The sequence below is a fragment of the Caloenas nicobarica genome, chromosome 2 (genome assembly GCF_036013445.1).
Source record: "Caloenas nicobarica isolate bCalNic1 chromosome 2, bCalNic1.hap1, whole genome shotgun sequence".
NCBI lineage: Eukaryota > Metazoa > Chordata > Aves > Columbiformes > Columbidae > Caloenas > Caloenas nicobarica.
The window spans coordinates 136,802,584-136,812,440 of record NC_088246.1 but is presented as its reverse complement, the minus strand read 5'-3'; positions in this window follow the sequence as shown (position 1 = coordinate 136,812,440).

Genomic DNA, 9,857 nt, shown 5'->3' with positions numbered 1-9,857 from the left:
AGTTTGCAGATAATCAGAGAACCTAAGGCAGAAAAGAGTAACAGCAGGGAGTTTTATACTGTTGGTAGAAAATTTGATTTCCAGATAAGTCTGCAGAATATTAACAACAGTTTTTTCAATAAAAGAGCTAGTTATGATATGTTCTAATGCTAATATTTTATTCTGAGGTAAACTCAGCTCCCCAGTGTGAAAGGGCAATAAACCAAACCTGATGTTACTTTCTCACAAAAAACCATAAGATCACCATTGTCTTGCATTAAACAAAGCCTCAAACTTGCCTGTTTTGTTCAACAGGTGGTTACCCTGTACCCTGCGCGGGTAACTGCAGTGTTGGGGGATACTGTGAATATAACTGCTGTTGGGAGGAGTGGGAAGGGCAGTATTTTAGCTTTATAAATAAGTTCTGTTTTACTCATCTGTTTTGTTGTAGTACTCCAGATTGCCCTGTGCTCAAAAAAGAAAAAAGTTTAAATAATTTCATCATCTGAGTATCCAATGCATTGTTCTTAAGTGTTTATTTCTACTTCTCTGAGTTTAATGAAGGTCTATGTTTAACTGTAATATGTCTTTGAGTATAAAAAAATAATAAATTGTAATGTTGTAAAAAAATTGTATTTAGTGTGATAAAATAACATACAACCTACCCAAACCACAGAAGCAAATACAAAGAATTCCATTTAAATAACTGGATGCCTAGTCCGTGAAGTCAAGTAACCCTTACCCAATACAGTCACTAAAGCTGAGGGCTTAAGCCATCTCATGCGGACTAGCAGTGCTCGAATCCCAAAAGTTTAAAAAAAAAAAAAAAAAGGTATCTTAAGTCTCCTTGTTTCCTTATGCACGGGACAACACCTTCATTAAGCCCTCTTGAATTTATCAGCTTTGACAGTGGTCTTTTGCTTTTGGTAATAATATATGTCTTTCCTTTTTTGGGTGGTAGCCTACTGACTAACATCTAATAACACTGGCTACTAATCATCCTGAAATACCAGGAAGTGGACATTCTGGATGTGCAGAGTATAATAATTTGCTACCCACACAATGTACTGTCATTCTGCACATGTTTGAGCTCTCTCCTGTATTGGGTGTACAGCGGGTTGACTGTGCATGTGCAGATTGGTAGTGCAGTACACATGTGGTAGGTTTGACATCATAGAATCATAGAATACCAGGTCGGAAGGGACCACAAGAGTCATCTGGTCCAACCTTTCTTAGCAAAAGCACAGTCTAGAAAAGATGGCCCAGCACCTGTCCAGCTGAATCTTAAAAGTGTCCAAGGTTGGGGAATCCGCTACTTCCCTGGGGAGATTATTCCAATGGCTGATTGTTCTCATCATGAAAAATTTCCCTCGTGTGTCCAATCACAATCTTCTCAAGAGTAACTTGTACCCCTTATCCCTTGTCTTTTCCATGTGTCTCCTTGGAAAAAGGGAGTCTCCATCTTCTTAGAATCATAGAATCTTTTCAGTTGGAAGAGACCCTCAGGATCATCAAGTCCAACCATAATCTAACCTAACTCTAGCACTAAACCATGTCCCTAAGAACCTCGTCTAAACACCTTTTAAACCCCTCCAGAGATGGTGACTCCACCACTTCCCTGGGCAGCCTGTTCCAATGCCTGACAACCCCTTCTGTGAAGAATTTTTTCCTAATATCCAATCTGAGCCTCCCCTGGTGCAACTTGATGCCATTTCCTCTTGTCCTATCACTTGCTACTTGGGAGAAGAGACCAACACCCTCCATGCTACAACCTCCTTTCAGGTAGTTGTAATTCTATGATTCTATGATTCTTAGCATTGGCTCAGAAAGACTAAGATTTGCTGTTACTAGATGGTCAGATATTCAGTGAGTTATTGGCTTCTATGGCTTAATAACTAAAGCTTTCATTTATTTAATATGAGGAAAAAAAAAGTAGTTCAATGGACCACTGATACACTGGCACAGTGACAGGTTTGTGCTATGGAAGACAAAATACTTGAAGATAGTCTCAGACCTTCCTCTGCCTCCAAAACTAGAGAAAAGAACTGGTGCTGGCCAGCTAAGCCACCTAGCACACAAAACGAACCTAGCAGAGAATTTAAGCACGTGCAGAATTTTAAGTCTATAACCAGTTCTTTTGATTTCAGTTGAAGTGCTCACACTTTAAAGATGCTTGTACACTTTATGGACACAGTTCAGGTGAGTAATATTTTTGTCACAGATATTGGAGTTTTATTTTTAGTAACAGCGGTCTGTTTTAAAAGTCACATAAAATTTCAGTTTTAAAGAAACTATGAATTTGTTTCAAAAACTCATAAACTTGATCTTGTTATGGAATTACCAGGTGTTCTTTGGGTGTGCTGGGGTGGGCTTGAGAGAATCAAACCTGCACTTCCCTATTTAGTCCATGCGTGTCTCAGCAAAGCACGTTACTTGTGTTCTCCCGCATCTCTAACAGATGGAACAAACTGTCTGTCCTTTGTAAGACAGCATTTATGACACTCCTGAAAATACTTTGCATTGCTAGTGGTCCTGCTTCTTCTCTGGTGCTCCCCTCTGTCATCCACATGTCAACGGCAAAGGCCAAGCCACATTTGGTGGTTGTTTATGAGAGCAGGGGTCACCCATGCCCCTTGGCTTCTTCTCCATCAGTGTTTATGTGTGTACTTCGAAAACTCTGGGGACAGAGAATAAGGTTCATGCAGAGCAGACACAGTCATCCTCATCGGGTTATTATGTTAATACCACAAATCCTTGTAAACAGTAAATAAAGCAGCAATGAAACCACCTCTGAGAAAAGCAAGCTTCCTTTTAAGAGGCAAGAGATTCTGTTGTCTTCAGGAATCCATCTGCTTTCTTCAGAATTACAGCATAGATTAGAGATTAAAGAAGCATCACCCATGGACATGTAAATAAAATTCACATAAATTGGTGACAATTAATTGTGATGTGCTTATTATATTCCAATATAAAAATTAAACAGTCCTTCAGCAATCACAGCGTCATTAAAGGAAAAGTATCTGTTTCAGGGAGTTTACAAGATTGTCCTGAAATAATGGCAGACAATATTGTGTTTATAAGATTTGTTCCTCTGTCTACACTTACTACATGATACTTGATCTCACTATGGTATTGCACTTCGGAATGGAAAAAACGCAACAGTTTTGTTAGGCGTTTAGGAAGTATTAGCTAATTATAGCTTTTATAATTCACTTCATTTAGAACTAGTCTCCTGTTTGTAATAGCTGAGATCATCCCCATCTTGCAACATCCCACAGGGTCACTTGCTGGATACCCTGTTTTTCCTGCAAATATGCATCTCTGAACTCTCAATTCTATTAGTTTATCTTAACAAAGTGATAGATTCTGGGCTGATTGCTGTTTTACTTCATTCACATGATTGATTTCACCACAGACAAAAAAATCAGAGAATGGCCATTACTATGTATGTCTTAATTCAAATGTAATGAGTTATAAAAATCATCGCACAACAATGTTCAAAATTCCCTAGGCGATGCCCACATCTCTGACTCATTCTTCTTATCTTTAACTCTGGACATATTCTCTCTACAACACATTCTTTGATTCCTATATCTGATCATAGAAAATAAACAGAAAATAAACCAGCTTTGCTGAAACTCAGTATAATTCTTATCTAGTGTTCCAATATTTTTCATAGTGACAGGGAAATGTTTTATAACATGCCAGACAAAACTTCACTCACAGAACCATAAAAAACACTCAGATTGGACCAGGGACCTTAGGTAGTCATCTAGTCCAACCTCCTGCACAAATAACAACCCCAAAATATCTCACGTTTCAGAATATACATTAAAATGACATATATTAGTTTCAGTTAGCACATGACCTACTTGCAAAATTTATTCTTAAAATGGTTGCTAAAAATTAATTTCACTTACTGATGCAAATTTTTGAAAGAAGTAGAAGAACTAGTGGTTTTGGTAGTCTCTGGATGAAATAAATATACTTCCAGATTCGTTGGCCATGTAAAAAAAAATATACATATCATTAATGTACAGGAACCATCCAGGTACACCATATGCTGATGTTCCGTAAGAGAATAGTGAAACAATAAGGGAAAATAATGTATCTGAGGTCCAAAATCTTGCGTTAGACGAGGTTAACCTTCTTACAAGGACAGCAGGCTTTAGTGCAAATGCAACAACAGCATCACATGGACAACTAAGAAAACACCCAGAGCACTACTTCTGTAAGAGAAATAGTGAACAGAAATCTCATGGTTGCTGCATTGGGCAGAGAGCAACACAAAGATGAGAAAAAGAAGGTCCAACTTCCACTTAACATTAGCATCGCCATCAAAGTACAGAATTATTAAGGACAGAAATATTTTATTGCCAACATCAAGCAGCGCTAAGATAGCCTTGTTCTGTGTGTCTAAATCGGAGGTGCTCAAGGTGTGTGAGGGAGCCACAGGCTCAAACTCTTACCCCACCAGGTTCTCCTACACATATGTTTCCTTCGCGTCTTCCCATGTCTTCAGTTCCAGTCTGGCCTTATTTTATTCTGCACCTCTCAGATTTTTTCTGCATCCCTGATGCTTCTGTAGGTCCATTTCCTGTTGGCATCTTACAGCCTCTCCCCAGGTTCTTCACAATTTCTTGTTCCGTTTCCAAACACAGAATCCAAAACATCTTTATTTAGAACTGTTTTCTTGTCACTTCAGAAAGCTGTCAAAGAGTGCTGTTATTGAGATAATCTGAGTGGTTTTACTCTTCCACTGCAGAAACACGAGGGTATGGTTATTTTGAACAAGAACAGGCATTTTTTAAGACACTGCTATGGTGAAGTGTGAAAATAGGGAAAACTGTAAAGAAACCCACAGAATGTGAATTCTTCAAAAAAGTAATAATTCCATTTTTTTTTTAGAGATATTCTTCAGGGTTGAAGTGAAATAGCTGGGAGACTCTTTCATGATCTCCCACATCCCTGCTCTGTCAGCAATGGGATGGGCAATGGCCAAGGAGATGGCATAGGACAGGGAGACTTTTTTAGGACTTCTTCTTGACTTCTCTGAAGAGGAAAGAGCAAGAATGCGTGGCCGTGCCATCATGCACTTGTGTCCCTTCAGCAACACTCTTGCTTTTTGTCTGTTGTCGCACGGACATCAACTCCTTGGCTCCTTTCCTGCATCTCCATCTGTTTACATTGTTTCAGGTTTTCAAGGCCATCTCTGCATAGAAAAGGGCTGGGAAACTTTTCTTTTTTTAAACTGAGAGGAGACCTGCAGTCTGCTCCATTGACCTGGGACTCACGCAATTCTCTCTGATCCTTTGCCAGTACACCAGAGTTTATTTTTTTTGTTGCCTCTGTGAGAGGAGTAAGATAACTAGGTAGTACGGAGTGTGATTTCGTGGTGACAGGGAGAATGGAACATGCAGTTCATCTAAACTCCAGCAGAATCTAGGGAAAATGGGGCAAGCAGATCTTCAGGCACGTCAGGCTTTTATCAGAAATTTGAGAAATCTGCTGTTCAGAATAGAAAAGATACCACGATTTATCTATTAAAACAACTAATTCCTCTTAGTCCTGTTTGGCATCAGTTACATCCTAGTAGAATGTTCAGTAGTGAAGATGGTTATGGAGTAAATATGTATAGTTTCTTGCGAAAACCTTGCTCGATTTCTGTACAATTTACATCAAATCTTGATCATTCGTCACAGTCCTGTACTTCTGGTTTACATGCTGGGATGGCCCAGTTAAGATAACTGCTCATTTAATTTCTGCAAGAACTCTACACAAGTATAAGTACATAAGTATAAGGTGGAAATTTTTTTGTGCAAATACAGAAATGACATGTCTGTAGGTGGCAGAGCTGCTCTAAAGGCTCTGGGGTACTAATGAATTCTGTGGCATTGCTGAAACTATTTCTGTTTCTTAACAGATATGATTTATAGATCACAATTGTTAAGTTGCAGTAGGTTTCAAACATGCCCTGGTGAAAAAGCACACACTGCACCAGCCGGGCTACCTACATGCCAGCAAGCAGCTGGTACTTCTGCAACTTTCTCTGTGCTTGTGGAGTTTAATGTGGACCATAAAAAGAGGGATTACTGCTAGCACAGTAATATCTTTAGAATGGAAATCAGTGAAACTACATCTATGGTACATAAGCATGCTTATTTGTGTAGCTACATATCTGCATTTTACATTTGTCACAGAACTTGCATGTGTGATTTGTGCAGGTGTTTTTTCAGCAGTTCAGTATCTCAGAAAAAGAAATACTTTTTCAGAACAGCTGACACGGAAATTATTAATTTTTTCCTTCTCTTTGTTATTACGAACTCTTTTTGAAAAACTGTGACAGAATCCCTGCATCCCTAACTGGCTCACAGAAATTACTCTTCATGAGTGTCGCTGATGTGGACAGTAAAATTAAAGTCATAATAGCCAGCCAGAAATATAGTCAAATAAGCCTTGGACTGAGTTTTAAACAGTATTTGACGAAAAAAGGTTCAACAATAATGAAAAGGAAAACAACCTTTTCAGTAGCCATATACCATTTGTTTATCTACTGCTGTTTTGATGTAAGAGTTGGTGCTTTTTTATCCACCCTTTCCAAAGAAAGCGTGCATTTTAATACTTTGTCACTGACAAAAGAAAAAAAAAACTTTCTCAAATTTTTGCTGTTCCTGTTTTTCATGGCTTAGTCTTTCAGGAGACTGGAAACAAACAAAAAATGTTCTCAGCCACTCAATGCAGCTTGCTATCAAACACAAAATAAATATTCCTGTATTTGAATTGTTCCATTTCACCCATGTTTTGGGTCGAAGGTATGCTGGGTAAGTTTCTTGCTGCTCTTTTTTCACTGTGCTCCATCAGGCAGCAGAGGGCACAGCTCCCTGCGGAAACTCCCGAGCAGTTGACGTGCGACTGCGCCTCTTGCTGCTTCGAATGATTTCTGTCTATCAGAGCCAGGTTTTGATTAAAACAATGCAATTCCCACAGGCAGTAATACCTCTGAAAGAGGGCGTTTATCTTTCTTTGTTTATCCACCAGTCAGTTCTGTGCAAGATCATGAGATTTATTTATGCCTAAGGAAACTTCCAGAACATAGGTATTATCACAGATCACTGAAGCGGTTATTTATATACTGTTTTGTACAGAACTTTGAAAATTAAATACACTTGAAACAGAGAATACTGGTCACTTTAGACAAGTATCTGTGCCATACATACAGCTCAAATTTGTTCACAAGTGATAGCAGTAACACTTGACAAAGCTATTAATATGTTCAAACTGATCAGCAGCTCCAACTGAAGGGTCCAAATCCTGAAAATGTATCACGCAGGTAACAATTTTCAGCAGTCTCATGGCTCTTCTGGCCCCAAGTCCTGGGGTCTGTAAATTCTTCTCAAGGTGAAAGACAACCGAGAAGGGCAAGCCTGCTTTCAGAAGGCTTTGATTTCTCTGTCTTTGCCAGTAGATGTTTAAGCATCTGGAAATCAAAGGGCTGAAAATCCCTAATGTAGGGCAAGTAAAACATACCATCACAGCAGTCTATCTTTCCCTTTTATATGTTATATCTATAAACCATATTAAGTCTGTTGCAGCTATATGTGCTTCTGTCATACTAAGGTACAGAATTAAAAGGAAAAAAAAAACTTCCATAGAATTACCCCACCGTTCCTGATATAGATTGCTTAAAGTTGTATCAGTATAATTGCAAATAACGAAATTTGTATTTATTACCATGCCATGTCCACCATGTGAGTTTGATTTTTGGCCATCATTCCCTCCCATAAAAACCTGTTCTGGTATTTAAATGTATTAGGTAAAATTCAATACATTCCCTGAGTATGAGGTGCATAATGACACTTATAATGTTTTGTTAGTGTTTGCTCGAAAATATGGACTACAAAGGCTCACAAAATACCTTGTAACAAGAAAAGTTTATGGATACTTCATTATTTGGACACAACCTTTTTTCTTTGCTTTGGACTTTGGCCGTTCTCCTAATTGGGACAGGGAGTTATGGGACAGATAGTTTTATATTTTATAGGTCTCTCTGGAAATAAAAATAGAGATGTATTATCTTTCATCACTTGAAATCAAGTGCTCAGTTAAAAGCCTGAAGCTGTAGCCCGCAGCAGACGAAAGTCCTCGGTTAGGCTGGCACTTTTCCCCTCCCGAGGAGGGGCCGGGTTGATCCCACCACAGTGACACACTGAGCTGCGTCTCTGCCCTCAGCAGAGCCCGGTGCTGGGAGCAGATGCGAGGTGACGTGAGACAACAGCTCTTTCACAACCACTGGGGTCCTGCCATCTCCCACCTTTATGCCACAGGCCAATGTTTACTACGCCTTATTTCATTTGGAAGGCAATCCTTATCTCTTGCACCCTGTGCAATGCTTTGCACACATATGGCCTGAGCTTCCTCAGATCAAGCGATGCCTGGTGGCTTGGGTGAGCCCTCCTCCTAGTTCACCCAAAACTTTCATAACTTTGCAACTGTCCTACCACTGTTTTATTTACAATAGCTAGAAGTGAAGATTATCTAATACATCTTATTTAATTTTGACTAGAGCATTACAAATAACGATATCTTGATTCTTTCTCCTTCTCTGGAGACATTCAAAACCCGCCTGGACGCCTTCCTGTGTAACCTCACCCGGGTGTTCCTGCTCCGGCAGGGGGATTGGACTAGATGATCTTTCGAGGTCCCTTCCAATCCCTAACATTCTGTGATTCTGTGATTAACTCAAAAGGATCACTATGAGAGCTAATGAAATATTTTTGAAGCTTTCTGTAGGATTTTTTTCACAAATTCACTATCAAGATCTGTAGTGTTTGACAGTTAAAAAATGAAAAATTTCCTGTCAAAATTCATTTAATCTAATATTTTTCAGAAAAGTTTATGTATTTTTCCTGGTCAGTGTCCTTAAAATAAGACTATTTTTTATTCATTCCTATAGTATGTTCATTTTTAATTTCATACTCGCAAATAAGGTGAATAGAAATCCTGCTATGCATAAAATTAAACAAATCTCTAGTGGTGTGCAGGTTCAGAGCTTTAGACATTAAAACTTTGTCAACACTTGTCTGGAAAGCCAGGGATCCACTTCTATTTATATTGTGAAGGTTTTGCCAAGAATATCACATTTCTTTAATCCCAGTTTCCTGGAAAGGTGCTAACACTTCCCTGCAGTGTGGATAGCCTAAAATGTGGAGGCAATAATCAGGGGTTGATGGAATACAGGCTTGTGTTTTAAGAAGCTCATTACCATCCATGATCCTCAGCCTTCTCATGCCCTCTGCTGCTGGGACATTTTTTTGTGGTTGCTGTCTCAGCAACTTATTCCTGTAGTTTTAATGTATGAGTATAATGTGGCAATGTCTGGACTACAAGTACTCTGGAGGAATGCATGAGAGCCACAAAAATAATTGTAAAATGCTTTAAAACATTTTAACTTACATTTATAGATAATTTACTTCAATCCCTATAGCAATTTGTAAAAAGCTTTTATTTTAGAAAAAAAAAAAAAGTGCTTTTTAGTTCAGCCTTTCTGTCTAGCATGAAGTTGTTACAAAAACCGTGAAATGGTTTTGGCAGGTGGAAAAGGGACCTGAAAGAAGTTTCCCAAATGGCAAGTGCTGTGCAACTAGCAGTAAAGCATCAACCATTCTTCCTAAGTTGCATCACCTTAGTTCCTGGGACTTTGTTTAAAGCCAAACCTAATTTCTTTGTCGTCTGGAGAAAGAGTGATCATATGGCCACATTGTAACTTCAGGAATTAAAAAAAGCGGTAAGTCTATTCAAAGAAACACTGGATTATTTTTCTTTGAATCCTGGTTCATGAGCTCTTCATGAACTCAAGAACTCCTTCATAACATTGTCCT